Here is a 16,311-nt window from a genome sequence, read left to right on the forward strand (position 1 = left end):
TGCGCCAGGAAGAAAAGAATAGAAAGAAAGAAATTAAGTAATCATAGCCCAAAGCTGAAATCCGTAGCAAATGGGCGATACGGCATAACCACAGGCGGGGCTTCAGGGGGGACTGCGGGGGGTGGTACTCCCCCGGCCCGGGCAATAGTATACAGCTGCAGGCTCGGAGGCTGCAGTTCCAGGACCCGCAGTTTCAGGACCCGCAGTTCTAGGACCCGTAGTTTTTGCAACAGCGCCACTCTGTGAATTGGAGTTGTCATTGCAGAGGCTGCAGTTCCAGGACCCGCAGTTCCAGGACCTTCAGTTTTGCAAATTAAATGTTTATTACGCCAAAAGATTACTTAACATGATGAATTGAAGTATAACTTTTTTAAAGTTTTAGTTAGAAATTCTTATTTAAAGCTTGTTTAAGTTAATAATCAGGTACGGATAATTAATAAACAAGCATTTTTATGTGTAAAGGTTTATTCCACCAGATTAATACTTTTACTTCATGTGTAGTAAATAAACAAGGATAATTAACAAATATTTTGATTTCTTGAGGTTAATCCCGTCAAATTATTACTTTGTATGGAGTTGATAAACAAATAATAATAGTTAACAAGTACATTGGTTTACTCCAACCAAATATGAATTACTTTGAACAGCCTACTCTGCAATACAAATCAAATAGGTTGCTATGAGTTGCAAACAAATTGCAAATTTGTGATCAGCATAATTAGCTCATTACAGGTAAACTTAAGATGGAATAATATTTGGCCAGATACTATTGAGATATTTATATGGTTTGAAAGGCACACAGCTGGGCCTCTAAAGGCAGATTTAAGATTATGTCTCTATATTTGTAATATAATCCAATGATTAATATTAACAACCAGGGTTCCTACACCTTCTCAAACATCAAATTCATAGACCCTACAATGTATAATTTGAGACAGATAATTATGATTTCCTATTACAAGATTAGGTAGTACACTGCAGCAGGTTTTATGGAAGCCTTTCTGAAGTCAAACAATATATCAAAGGAACCTACATTTCTATTCTAGCATAAATCTTAATCTAAACACATTAAATGACCCATGTCTATTTTTTAAGACTTTAAATGTTTCCCCATCAAATTCACAAACTCTTTTTCCAATCATATTTTTTATTTTATTTTATACACACACACACAAACACATTATTTCAACTTTATACAGACCAAAAGCAACCCAAAAAATCTCCCTCAGTGTCTCCTTTGTTGGAGCAGTTGTTTTTGGAGCTTCCTTTTAAATTCCTCCCTTTCACTGAAATAGTAGACATAAAAATCACAGCTTTATTGACAGAAATGTGTTTAACATTTAAAACATTAAGTGCTACAGGAATTACAATAATTATGTACATTTCTTAATTATAGTATGTAACGCATTGCATAAATTGATTAAGACTTAATGTCATTGTGTTAGAAATATATTTATATTTTATTCTCTCACCTTGGATGTAAGGGTTGCCCAGCAAGGAACAGCTGTTCCGCCTGAAGCACGGGCACGTTATGTGTCCACGCAAGACCATAAATGATAGCCTACCAAGAGAAATGTAATTTAATGTATCAATAAATGTATTAGTATTTTCAAAAATCTATTTTTAAAAATCTATTCCAGTCTACCGATATAGATATATTGTATAGTTATATGCATCTAGTAAATGAGAGAACATAACAACTTATAACTTGACATGTTACTTACGTTCGTCATCGAAGTCCGGATACAATCTGCAATCTGCGACCTGCAAACCTGCAATGACAACTCCAATTCATTGAGTTGCGCTGTTGCAAAAACTGCGGGTCCTGGAACTGCGGGTCCTGAAACTGCGGGTCCTGGAACTGCAGCCTCCGAGCCTGCAGCTGGACCCTTCTCGGCCCGGGGCCCAATGGGGCCCAGGCCACAGGCCCCGCCGCCCTGCGAGATTTTTTTTTTTTTTTTTGTAGCACCACTCAGTTCATATTAGGTATAACGCATTGTATAATACCGTATGTTGTGCTGAGATTTTCACACTCACAGTTAACACTAAAACAAAAATTGCAAGTGAATCTCCAAATGTATTTTGGGTAAAATCGTTCGTCATCAACAGCCGTCTATCAACGTCATACGTCCTCATCGTTCACTTGTCAACAGAGCACATTAATCCTACAGCCTAAACATGAGCGGGATTTATAAACACAAAAGTGGAGCGATAAAACGCAAAGAAAAAGAAAAAAGGGACCAAGAAAAAGCCAAATTGCCCAAGCTAGACGCATATTTTGTTCGCTTTAATCCTCCTCCTGTGGGAAATGAAGCCGCGTTGTTAGCAGTGATTCATCCCCGGGCCCCCGGGCGAGTTCGCGGAGCGCAAGGCTCGCCGAGTACCTTCAAGTAGTGATGGTGATGTAGTAGGCCAAAATACTACAAATTGAATTCGAACTTGTATGTAAATTTATGGGCCGCCGTGCCAATTTGACTACACTACTGTCATTAGTTGAAGTGGATGTCAGATGGTGATTTCAGAGTGATCAGTGGTGCTGAATTCCTACAAATGCGTTGAATTTGTGTCTGAAATTTATTCGTTTTATTAGGCAACGTTTTTGTTGTTTTTGTGGTTTGTTGGACTATGTTGTTGTGTAAAGTTAATCCAACATGTTACAGTACAGTATACGCCTGGTTATGTCTCAGCCAATCAGAGGGCTGGTGGTTAGTATGTAGGGATCCGGATGTGTTGTCATTGGTTACTGTTGCTAAGGACGTTGAAGTAAAACAGCAAGTCACTTTCTCTATCTTGTTATTTTAAGATAGTTGAGCTTAGATTAACGTAACATGGTGTCAGAATGAAACTAAAAGCACCTTGAAAAGGGATGAGCCTCCAAAAAGGGAATTGGTCTGGACGAACGGGAGACGATGTTAGTGCTATTTAACTGGCTCCAGGCTGCATAGGGCCCGGTCATATGCCCCGCCCCCGGCCCGGCTCTGATATGTTCCGCTACTGGGCATAACCAAGCACCAACCATCTTACTTCAGCATCGACTGGTAGCTGGAGGCTGGCCACAAAATCGGGTCAAACTTTAAAACCATGTTAAAATGTCTGGCTTTAGAGCACGTTATAGATTATGATGTTATAGATGCATGACTGATTTGAAATTTGGGTATACTCTAAAAACGTTGCCTTGATGTCTTATTATACTAAGGTAACATTGACTAGATGTTGGATGAAGGTTGCTTGCCAGCACTTTTTATTAGTTATCTAACGTTGTCTGACGTTGCAACCCGTATCCAACCGAGGACCAACTTTAATACAACATTGGTCATTTTTAATGTAGCTTGGCTAAAGGAGCTGGGAACCTCGGGTGATTATTTCAGGACCTTTCCAAAAAGAAGTCCCCTGGAACCTGTGGTCAGTCGATGCCAGTAGGCTTGCCCATTTGCAATGGGTCTAACCTTGCAGGCATTAGGCTTCATTTCAGATATTGTTTCAGTAGGGGTTGAAATGACGTTGATGAGGAAGTTTATCAGTTAACCAGTTATTAATAGTCAACTGTGTACTTCCTGAAATGACAGTTTGATGGCCTGCAAACTTTATATTTTACTGTTAAATCAATTTTGAACCTTTTGATCCAATTTTAATCCTTCAAGGAAAAGCAAACTGTAAGTAGTTTAAAGGAGACCGGTCTGTGATTGTGAGCCAACAGAAAACTATCACCTCCCTCAGCTCCTCTGAGTTTTACACAGCTTTATAGTGTTGCAGCTTATACATCCGATATTTTCTTTAACTCCCACTGCTCTCTGCAACCTTTCTTTGCCGTTGCTGCAGGAAACTCTTTGAAGCTTCCCAACAAATGACACACTTAACAGCTGTCTGATGAACACAGTCGAGCCAGTTATTTCTCTCAAGACTTAGAGGAGACCAAAACAGAGCCAACAGAAGAATTGATTTTGGATAGTGTTTCACCATCTTGCTGCAAATGGCTGTATAAATAACACCACTCAGCCACAACATTAAACCACATTTCTGTGCAGGACTCTCATTGAAGCATGGAGAGTGGACCTGTGGGAATTTCCTGTGGAATCTATCCACAAGATCTTAGAGGAGATCCTTTGTAACGGGGTCTCAATTAATCAGACTTGTTGAGGTTCAAATTGCAGATACTCGACTGATTTAGGATTGGAGGTATTCGAACAAGCTATCTAAAGCTTTTTATTAGCAGCTGTTGAAGTGTGGTTGGAGTTGTTCTCGGAGAGTATGAGGAGTTTCCCCAGTAGAAAACTGCACCAAGAAAAGTGTTATTCACTTCACCTGTTCGTAGTTTTAATATTGTGTCCTAACAATGCTAATATTGTTTAGTTTCTTTTGTCACTGTGTTTCTTGAATGTGTAAACAGACTATTGTTTTCCATTTGTTCTGAGCAATGACGTTTTTATGTTGTGTTAAATAATGCGTTTTGTGTAATTTTAGGTACTTACTTGTCCCTATTGTGAGAAAAATAATAAAGTACACAACAGCCTATGGCTATAAGTCATAAGTTCAGTATACATTAGGATTTTAGCTTTTTAATAACTCCAGTCAGGCGCATTTCCAATGATCTCACTGCTTTCATTGACATCACTAACCTGGTGTGTATCATCCTTAGCAGAAGTAAAATTTCAATTCTGCTGTCAGTAAGATAACATCTGAATCCATCCATCTGAATTTTGTGAAAGTATGTGGTGAGGTGGAAAATTGTCAAAGCAGGGACCTGTTAAGTGTCAAAGTTGACTGGGACTACTCGCTGCCTCTGAAATCACTTGTTCTAGTGAAAACTCAGGGAAGGTGTGTAGAAAAAAAAACATCATACTCATCGCCTTTGTTGTTTTTTGTAACAAAAAAAAAATGCTTTCAGACAGTCCTCGAGTCATTTTCTTGGTTCAGTGAATGATGTCACCAAAATTGCAAAATTTAACACACCAGGCCAATACAATTGTGTATTTTTACAATACAGTTTATTTTCTAATTTTCTATGTTCACATTGTCTCTATTAAATCAAACAAATTATTTGTACCATTTTCATCTTGTTATTTTACAGAAGAAAACTTTTTGCAATATATAAAATATATAAAAAGTCTGAATTTATATTGCTAAAAGAGTTTTTTTTAGTGATGGAAATTTCCTGAAACATTGCTTGAATTTGTATGACAGGTTTTGGTGCTGCTGAAGTTCTATTTGCTCCCAATATCTTTCCTTTGGAGAGATGCATTATTCCCTTAATGCGTGGTGGGTAAGTGGACATTGATTCTGTAATTAATCGTTCATGGTACATTATGGGATACTTTGTGTCCACTACATGGGATGTAACATCTGATTATCTCACTTTATTCAGAGTAACACTAAAGTGAAGTCAGTATATGGTCCATTTTATGAGTCGTGAGTGTTGGAGTGGTGATTGGTGTGCACAATATACTTAGATACATTACAAAAAAATATAAATGACTTGTTTTTGAAAATGGGCTTGACTTTACAGGGGAAATATCATATACGGTAGATATGCCACGTAATGTTTTACTCCAACGTGTTTTCATATTTCCTCTGTGATGTGTTCATCTTTTTCAGACTTCTGTCAGATTCATAGGGTGAAATATTTACAATAAGTTTAGGTTTTGATTTTCTTTGTCACTGATTGGCACCCCAAAAGTTATCCATGACAGAAATATATGGCGCTATAGAGGATGATGAATGATGCTCTTTGAAGATGCAACTTAGTTCAGCCACACTGTCTCCACATGCGTGTTTTACACAGCATGCAATGAGAGAGCGCTTAATAAAAAGTTAAGTGAGAGATTGTCACTGTCTCTGAAAATACTGGAATCCTCCCTGTAAATCCTCAACACAAACCGACCAATATAAGTTGAATCATTCTCTGAGAAACCTGCTTCTTCTCAAGCATATTTTCTATTTTTTAGCACATTACATATGTTTGTGTGGGTATGTGTCCAAAAAGATGCTCCAGGGAGACAACCTTATCCCAAATTGAGATCAAATTGGAACGTATTATCTTACATCTGGGTTTTAAAGTGTAAAAATACAGTCTGAGTCTGAGTACAGTCACAGTATATCTTTGCAAATCAAGACTAAATACCCCTATGGATTGGCTTCTGTTGAGTAGGAGAGTGTGTCAAGTGCAAAAGCTCAGGAGCAGCTGCATAGCAAAAGGAATGAAGTGCCAGTCAAAGTGTTGTGAAATGCATATTTGGCCATAGGTCTCTTTTCATATGCCAATTATTCTGATGCTGTTCGGTGCTCACCAAAAAACAAAAAAAGAAGATGCCCCCTCGGAACCCGTCTGACTGATCAAGCTCTCTTTTATTCATCCGTCACTGGTTGGGTAGCTGCACACGCACAGCAGGTAGGACCCATGCAAACTCAATACAGTACCTGACAAAGCGGCTCAGACTGGCACTGCAGCTTGCTGTCCAATCGAGTTTGCAGGACCAGCAGCAGAACATAATGAGCTTTTCACACCCGAGCTCTCGAGTGTGGCAGAGGTGGTGGTGAGGGGGGCGTCAGTGGGTGTGTCACAGAGAAAGAATGGGAAGGAATGAAAAAAGGCACTCAATGATAATATATGAGCTATCTGCAGTTCTCCACAGTGGGAAGAGAGCACAGTGGTGCATTTCGAAAGGAAATTATTATGTCAAGATGCAGTGGTACCCAGCTGAACACTGATTTTCGTTGGGTATTGGTCTTTTGCTCCATCTGCTTGGGTGTTAATACTCAGGATGCTAAATCAGGAGAGGAATGGGTCTGATGCCTTTTTCAACCTTAGGGATTTCCGTACTGGTTCGATGCCTAACTGGTTACTCAGTGTCTAAACTGGAACCAAATTGTTCTGTTTTCACCTTCAAAGTACATGTCACAGGTCACGAAATCTGGTGCTACAGTAGCACCAACTCTTTGCAGGTCTACAATAAATAACTTCTTATATCAGGAGTTGAGCGCAGGATTATGAAGACCATCCAGACTCACACAAACGTGAATGCCATGTTCTAAAAACCCATTTAGCATTTAGTCTGCTTGATCCAAAAGAGAATGAAGGCCAAGCTTCAGTCAATTAATGGTGGTAGCGCATGAGCTCACTGCTTGTTCAATTTTCTTGATGTGTCACGTCTTAATGGGAGTCAGCATTGGTCTCGCCCCGATGATGTTTATGGATCCAACTCAAAATATCGTGTAGATGTCCAAAGTGGTATACGAGTCAATCTCTGGAAATGTCGATCAGAAATACAAAGAGCATTCACAAAGAAACTAAGAAATAAACTTTGCAGAAAAATTGAGGTAAAAACTGTGATCTTTGAAGATGAAATATCTCCCTCAAAATTCAAAGTAGAGGGAGAATCAAACAATATACATGTATGTTGTTTGCCCTTAAGCTTCACTCTGTTCCTGTGTCTGGTGGGCGTGGCAGCTGGTGGTGACCTCATCATCTGCACCTATGGCTAAAGCCGTTTGATCCGCTTAAGCTCCATCCTCCTCTCCTTTCACCGCCAGTTTGTTTGTTTCACCGCAGTGGTGAGCGTCAGTGTGGCCTTAACAGTATGTGAAAAAGCCCTTTAAAGTGATGTGATGATGGGTGCTGAAAAATAAAACTTGAACTGATCTTTGAAATGGTTCTAGCTTCTTAACCCAGTCCAAAAGGGAGATGAAAAAAATGGTTCTTCAAAGTGAGTTAGAATTAAAATCAGATCCAAGAATTGGTGGTATTTTATAGAGACAGCCCATTTCTTTGGATATTGAACCAATATAAACGTATTTAACCAGTATAAACTGCTAATAGTAGTAGTAGTAGTGTTTATTTCGAATATGAATCATATAAAAAAAAGAAAGAAAATAAGACACTCTCACCCCCTCTCCTTAAATATGACTAGCTAACACATGCGAACATAACATTATGCAAACATAATAAAAATAAAAAAAATAAAATTAAATAAAAATAAAAAAACAAAAACAATCAAAACAAGACAATAAAAACATTGTAGCAACATAAGCTACTGACTAGTGTAAGAAAATAAGGATAAAAATAGATAAATAAAAAATAAACACTGTATCATTGCACCCAAGCATTTTGCTCATCCCTGTACCTCTGAAAAATAATATATAAATAATAAAAAAATATTTAATTAATTAAATAATAATAATAATAAATAATATGAACTTATAAACATCTAACAAGTACTACATGAAAATGGTAAATGAACTGTACTAATTTCTGTACTGGATTTTTATCATGAGGTTATTGTATTTTATACTCTGGCAGCTCCACGGTGCTTTAGAGTAATTGCTACACATGTACGTGATGGAGCTGCTTTCTGGCCATCAGAAGCACTCACCCGGTGACACCACAGCTTGAGATGAGCGAGAGGTTGGAACCAGACCTCTATAATTGCAGGTCAGCTCCATCTCCCGTCCAGCCTATATCGCCACAAAATGTAAAACATAAAAGAAGCCCTCCTCGAGGTGATCCTATTGAGAATTAACAACCTAAGTTGCTGTTTCCTTCATATGGACTGTTACAGCAAGTCTCAGCTCATTATTTAGCTGCCTGAGCTTGAAACTCATCTGTTTGGATCCACTCTCATTGCTCTAATGGCATCATTTTACAGCACACCAGGCAGCTTTGTCAGTTAAAAAAAGAAACACTTAAAATCCCACCTGCTCAGCATCAAAAGGCAGGCATAGTTAGAGACTACTTGGCAAACAGTGGAGCATTTTGAAGCGGTGTCAAATTTCCCCCAGAAGTCAGGGACAGAAATCTGAGTTAAATGTGAACATGGGACGTAAAGAAGTTGGATAAAACATATGGATTGCAAATGTTACTGGCGCTGCGGTTAGAAATGCAAATAAGAGATTATCAGATTTTTAGAAGGTGTAAAGATGGAAAAAACAGGAAAAACATAGAGAAATAAGATTAAGTTAAAAAGACACACTGAAAAGATTTGTTAATGGTGAAAACCAAAGTAAACTTTGTAATTGCATTTTTTGCATTTTTGTCATTAACACTGCTCCACTACCTGTATCACCTTACTGAAATTCAATAAAGCCGTTGATTGAATTGCACGATGACTCTGCAAGACCGCTTTATGCTACCTGACTTACAAAGATGTTTGGTCAGATTTTGGCACCTCAGCCACCTGCTTGATTTGATCTATAAAACCTACCAGGTTCAGTAAATCCAAGGAAGTAACAGACCCTCTCATCACATCTGCCACACATATCAGAAATATTCTTTTACTTACTCACTAAGTGTCAAGTCTAGCTGCAAAAGATAATAATAAAATAAATTAAAGCTGCAAGCAGCGATGAACGGGCCCTCGCACTCATGGCCACCGCCCCCCATAAGCATATCAGAAACGACACCACCCACGACTTCCTATGTATAACCATTCAAAAGTTATAGCAGAAAAAAGGGACAACCAATCAGAAGAAGGGGCGGGGCTAACTAAGGCCAAAGAAGCTCAAGGACTCATTACAGAGTCCCATGACACCACCCACGACTCTCTATGTCAAAACATTCAAATGTTATAGCAGGAAATAGGGACAACCAATCAGAAGAAGGGGCGGGGCTAATTTTCAACAATTATGGTCAAGGACTCAATACCGAGTCCCATGACACCACCCTTGACTCTTTATGTCAAACCTTTCAAAAGTTATGGCAGAGAAAAGTATTCTAGGGGGCGCTGTTGAGCCGTTAGGCCACGCCCATTAATGCAAACCATGAAATATCAAATTTATCGCCAGGCCTGGCTTGCATGCAAAATTTGGTGACTTTTGGAGAACTGTCAAATATGGACCAATCAGATGAAGGGGGGGTGCGCTTGTTGGCGTCTAGCGTCGCCACGGTACCACTTTTGAAAGAGAAAAGTAATGCGTGTAGTCGCAGGATGGAGACGCTCATTTTGATGTATAACACATCTGGGTTCACGATACGCTTCGGGCTGAAGAAGAAGAAGAATAATTCCTGCAAATACAATAGGGCCTTCGCACTGCAAGTGCTCGGGCCCTAATAATTCCTACAGATACAATAGGGCCTTCGCACTGCAAGTGCGGGCCCTAACTATCACTTATCCCTAAGTGTAGGTTGTACCAAATAAGGGAAAAGGAAAATCCTGAAAAAAGGTGTCATGGTATCCTGGTAGTGTTATTTAGTTTGAGTTTTTTTAGTCTTTGTTTTACCCATTTGATTAAAAAACTTACTTTACTTTCTGTAGTTGGACTCTTTTCTCATCAGCTAAGTGTATGTGCGTACAAGCACACAAGCACACACTTTCCCTTAAAGAAACAAAAACCCAGAATAGTCACTGAAATAACTTGAAACTAACAAGAGCAATGAGGAATAATAGTAGTTTAGTGAACACTAACTAATGAAAGGCAGGCATTGCTTTTGAACTGTGGTTCAACATAATCATTAAAAAACAACAAACAATGAAAGTGCCCTGTACAAAAATGATGGTCCCCTCAACTTGATATTTTGTTGCATAACCATTTGAGGCTAACACTGCAATAAAGTCATTTCTGTAACTTTCAGAGAGGCTTTTGCACATTTAGACACATTTTGATCCATTCTTCACGAACAAACTGCTCCACATGTCTCAGTTTTGAAGGGTATTTTCTCCAGACTGCAGGTTTCAGCTCTTTCCACACATGTTCAGTAGGCTTTGGATCAGGGTTCACAGAAGGAAACTTCAGAATCGTCAAATATTTTTTTTTGGCCAGTCTTGTGGGTTTTTAGTTATTATCCTGTTAAGAGGACTCATGACCTGCGACTGAGACCAAGCTTTCTGAGACTGGACAGCACATTTCACTCCAGAACAATTTGCTAGTCTTGGGATTGCGTTGTGCCCTGCACAGATTTAAGACATATTGAGAAAGATGCAACAAAGCAGCTCCAAAACATAACTGGGTCTCCTCCATTTTTTTACCGTCCCCAGAGTGTTATTTTCTTTGAATGCCTCATTTTGGCATCTGTGAGTAGAGCTGATGTGACTTTCCAAGGAGCTCCAGGTTTCTTGTCATTTGTCCAAAGGAGATCCCCCCTGAAGCTTTGTGGCTTGTATGGGATATATCTTGTGCCAGTAGGAAGTTCATTTGAATTCTTTATATCTGAATGTCAATCATTCGATTTGAACCTGAATTGATTGATTTGAATAAATGCTTCTAAATTCTGAATCTCAATGGACTAATTTGAAATTGAAGCTATTGGTTTGAATGTGTATTACGATCAAATCAAAACTGTATTTCATTCTATTGAAAAGTTCAACTCCCAAATTCGTTCTCACTTTTCAGTTTCATTATCTTTATTCAAATTCAATTCAGCAACTAACGGACTTTAGCAGCTGCGGCTGACAGCTCGTGTTTTATGCCATACAAGTAGTTATTGGAAGTACGACATGTCCAGTGGAGTCCTGGCCAGCTAAAGTCCACAGACTGTTGATGCTGCAATATCAAGCACGTCGTTTTCTGAGAGTCTCGAAATGCAACACACAAGGGCCTGCCTTGGCAAACATCATTTTAATACATACATTATTCTTACTGTCATACATGTTGTGACTTCTTTCATTTATTTATTGATTTATTCACTTACTTACAAAGCTGAGCGTTGGGCCGTTGGTTGTTCGACATTACTCCTCCAGGTATTTACCCCAGGTATAGACAATGTAAAGCGTGTTACTGTCGTAAAATCCACTTCTTCCTATCTGCGTTCGACTAGTTTTAGAATTAGGGGAGTTGAAAGTTTCAATAGAAGGAAATAAAGTTTTGATTTTATTGTGATACACATTCAAACCAATAGATTCCATTTCAAATTAGTCTGGTCAAATTCAGATTTTAAAAGCAATTATTCAAATCAATCAATTCACGTTCAAATTGAATGATTCACATTCAGATGTAAAGAATTCAAATTCACTTACTGGCACAAGATTAATCCCATAGGCTTGTCATTGTGCATTTTTGACAAATTCCAGTCTCACTGTTCTAATGATTTGCTTTCAACAGCAGAGTCCTCTTCGGTCATCCACTTTGGCTCCAACAGCGACAGATGGTACAAGCTCACACCTTGAATCTCTTTGGGGGCTGTTTTGAATTCTTTGGGTAGCACTTGTATTATCCATCTCTCTTCCATTTGTCATCACTTTCTTCTCGTGGCCACATCCAAGCAGATTCTCCACAGTCCTGTGGACCCTAAACCTCAGAATTATTTGACTTGATGTGCCTAATTATAGGCACATCAAGCTGCTTGGAGATGGTCTTACACCCTTTACCTTTTGATATAAATATCTAGAAGTTCCTCAAAAAACTCTCCTTTGCTTTATTTGGTCCACGTTGAGTGCGGTGAACAGATACCAACCAACAAACTACTTTTCCCCTGTAAAAGTAGTGAAGATATCTTGTGAAGACATCACACTTGTGATGCTAATTACACGACATGATTTTATTTAGCGTGTTACCTTATTTTTTGTCTTTTCCAAGGGTGACAACTAATTTGTCCAGGCGAGTTTAATTTGTTTGCTTTTTAAATGATGGTTGAACCACAATTAAAAATGTCTGAATTTAATTTGTCAATATTCAGAAATTATTATTTATCATTACTTTTAAGTTCTGAGTTACTCCAGTCAACAGTAAGGGATTTCTTTCTTTAATGGAAAGGTATCAATACATCTGTCCATGTCTGTATAAAATCCCATCTTTCAGTTTCATCTTTGTCTCTCTGCTCATGTGAGATCCTGTCAAAGTTCATGCCCCTGTGATCTATTCCTGTTCTCCTTGAAAATTCACCAGACTTGTTATTCTGACACTCTGCTTTGTTCTGTTTGTTTGGAATTTGGGATTTCTTGTCTCCCGTCTTGAAGCACCTTTTTTATTCCAGTGTTAGCAGTTTTATTAAATCTCCCAAATGCTTGGCTCATCTTTTATTTTTGAATTGGGTCCTCATCCTGCCATAACGCCTACAAATGCAGAGTTCATTATCACCTGCATGAATACCAGAGATCGTCATCTTTCACAATTAACAGGAGAGAATTTGTAAAAAAAAAAAAAAAAAAAAAAACGATTACCCTGTATACCGTAGATAAGCAAGTTTGGAGGAATTTGCAAAACTGAAAATAAATAATGTCCCACTGTCTTCCACCTGAATAATCTTCTACCTTAAATATATTTAGCTAATTTTCAAGCTGCCAAGTATTTATTATTCCTCAAAATAGATTTGTGGACCTTGTGTCTTAACACTGTTTTGGTTTCATTTTTCTTATTATTTGCCCGTTTTACTCCGTCCATATTTGCTGTGTTCTCATTACTTTCTTAATCCTCCCCAACACTTCCCGTGCTTACAGACTAAGTTTCTCATTCCTCATCTTTTCATCTTTCATTTTTCTTTCCTCACCCCCTCCCCCCTGAGTCCTTTCTGTTTAGGTGAGTCCGACCGCTGGATTGCATCAAGCCCAGTTCTGCTCCACTACATCTTTCCCTCCCTACTGGGCCTCTCTTTCCCGCTTTCCCTTCTCCTGTTTTTCATTTGAATTCCTCTGATAACTCACAGTGAACAGTAATGCTACTGTCCACAATTAATTAAAAGCAGCCAAGTAAAAAGGACACTAGAAAGAAATAACAAGTCCATACATGTTGGATGTGTGCTGTTTCTGACAACTTGCTGATTCCTCGTGTGCTTAAGAAACCTTGAAGAACAGTAATGGTCATATGATTGAGTCTTTCACAAAACTCTATTGTTTTACCTAATAGAAAAAGTTGTACCATACATGAAAAACATTAACAAAAGTATTTTGCAACTGTGACAATAAAACGCCAATATTTTAGACCTCAGGGCTCAAATCAAGCTAGAATTTCTGTGTGAGTTGTGTACTTTACTCAGAGCCAAAGCCTCCAGGAAAATGGGGAAATATTGAAACAGTGCGCCTCTCAGTTCAATTTCCCTCCATAAGAGGAGTTAATATTGTGGATGTTTTCTTTCTTTAATGGAAGGTTACAAAGCAAAGCGCTTCGGGACAGAATTATATACAGCACCTACAAGGCTGTGACAGAGTGCTAATTGACAGAAAGATCTAAGCAGAGGGTGTTTCTGCTTTTCTGTGTTTTTTCTTTAAGAGCAAATGCACCATTCAGTTTGTTTACTACTGACAGGATGCTATGTTCATAAAACTCTCCATCAGTGCAAACCATCTTTGTTGTTTATGAAAGTGCCTCCAGGGCGCTGCTTTGTGCAGACTTATCATTCAAAATACAGTCTGCAGGAGATAAACATAAACAAAGAAGTCTATTCAATCGAGAAGGAAGGCAGCATCAATAAAATATGACCTCAAATAGTTCCCACTCAACCCATTTTGACATTCTGTGTTTTTCAGTTTTTATTAACAAATGCTCTAACCAGCACTTGGAATTTAACAGTGATTTGCAAGGATCCTCATCTCAGAGACCTTGGGTTATTTTCCCTGTGAGATCTTGTTTTTTTGTTTTTCTTGTTTTCATGTTTTTTTTTTCCTGTTTAATTAATCCCACTTTGGAAACTGCTGTTGCAATCTAATCAAATTAAAAATCAAATATATCCACCAGGTTTGTGCAAACAAGATAAGATTTAGATTAAGCAGTCTCTTAGGCTCAGTAAAAAAAATGAAATGAAAGCTAAAAAATATTTTTTTTTAAATACAATATATACAAGAGAGAATCAATGTTTACAGACATGAATATATTTCACATTGTATGAGTCCATATGGACTGTGTGAGTCGTTCTCCTTTTGTTCTTAGTCAGTTTGGGTCAGGTTTAGACATCAATGAGGGCTGTGAAAAACCAAGGTGCGGTCTTTTAAAACCAACAGTTTACCTATGAATACATACAATTAATATCTCAGAGGAATCATCAGTGGATAAAATGTCAAACATAAAACAAGAGTTCATGCTAGTGGAGACCCATCCCCTCATCCAGGAGATAAAGGAGTAATGCTCTGTTTTTGAAATTGATCTATCGACCCAGATCTCGGTTGCAAGCTGTTTATGGTTTTATTGAAAGCGCTCTGCAATCAAGACCAAGGCTCCTGTTGACTCCAGATTTAGGTCAACTGCTGAATGTGTTGGCTGATCTAAAGAGGAGCCTGTAGTCTCCCCACCATCCTGCTCTTCAGCATGTGTCCGGGTGGTCCAGGACGCACCTCAGCCCATGTCTGGTCCTGCCGGCAAAGCCCACACCTCTGCTCAAATCTTCTCTGCTGCTGGCAACCCCCATGCTCCTCTCAAGGTTCCCTCCCCTGCCAGCAACTCTCATGCCTCTGGCAACGTCCTCTCTGCCTCTGGCAACTCCCACACCGCAGTCCATGCCAGCGCCCAACAACAGTTGCTTATCAAACTGCTTTTGCACAGCACAGTTGGTTAGTGCTACGGACAATCAGAGCAACTAACAAGGTGATGTGTTCAGAGGGACGGAAACAAGTCAACAGGAGACTGTGTTGTGTGGAAGAGTAAATTAAACTTTTGCCGTGTCCTGTTAGCAACAAACAGGAAACACACCTAACTGCAAAGGTTTGTGGAAGATGGATTTGTTTGGCTCTCCGGGACTTTTGAGCATATTCAATGAGCTCCAATGGACGGTAGCTAGATGTATCTGCAAAGAAAATTTACATTTTTCTAGAGTTACTGTAATCCTCCGAGCATTTCTCAGTCTATAAGCTATATTGCCTTTTGTCTCAACTGTCCTTTGCTGGTTCTTTTTGCTGGTCCTTTGTCATTTCAGTATCGCTTTTGTCACCATTTCATTCGTTTTTGTTCCCTGTGCTTCTCCTGATGCTGTTCTTCTGATTATTACTTTCCTTTAGTGTTTAGGATATTTTCTTTTATTGGGTTTTTGCAGCCTTTTTGGTTTTTCATTAAAGGGCTGTGTTCACTCCTCCTCCCTCATGGGACTCCACACCTCCCTAATCACAGTATTGCTGTTTGACCAGCTGGATTTAAATATTTGGACATATCAGTGACTCATATCAGAGACAAGTTTGAAACAAGAATCATATTTCTTTTACATGGAAGTCTATAAAAAGCAGTCACTAAAAGTATCCATAACCATTCAAATCACAGCTCTCTCTCTCTCTCTCTCTCTCTCTCTCTCTCTCTCTCTCTCTCTCTCTCTCTCTCTCTCTCTCTCTCTCTCTCTAATGAAACGGAAGCATTGTTCTTAATTTTATGTATTTATGTCAGTGTGATTGTACCTCACAGATTTCATGGCCCCGAGCCGATTTAGCTGCTTGTTACAGCTCTGAGAACACCGTTAGCCAGGGGTTAACA

General features: G+C 38.8%; 1 protein-coding gene and 1 long non-coding RNA gene across 2 annotated transcripts in view; one reads left to right on the top strand and one right to left on the bottom strand.

Annotated features, from left to right (window-relative positions):
• Positions 1-16,311, top strand: part of LOC133456494 (C-type lectin domain family 18 member A-like) — a 124,141-nt gene that overhangs the window by 45,338 nt on the left and 62,492 nt on the right. The window lies entirely within an intron of this gene.
• On the bottom strand, positions 1,177-1,877 carry LOC133420863 (uncharacterized). The gene is made up of 3 exons (XR_009770647.1): positions 1,725-1,877; positions 1,473-1,561; positions 1,177-1,286 (listed from the first exon to the last, which is right to left on the bottom strand). It is a non-coding gene; the product is annotated as an uncharacterized LOC133420863 (long non-coding RNA).

Source organism: Cololabis saira, chromosome 2, assembly GCF_033807715.1.
Source record: "Cololabis saira isolate AMF1-May2022 chromosome 2, fColSai1.1, whole genome shotgun sequence".
NCBI lineage: Eukaryota > Metazoa > Chordata > Actinopteri > Beloniformes > Belonidae > Cololabis > Cololabis saira.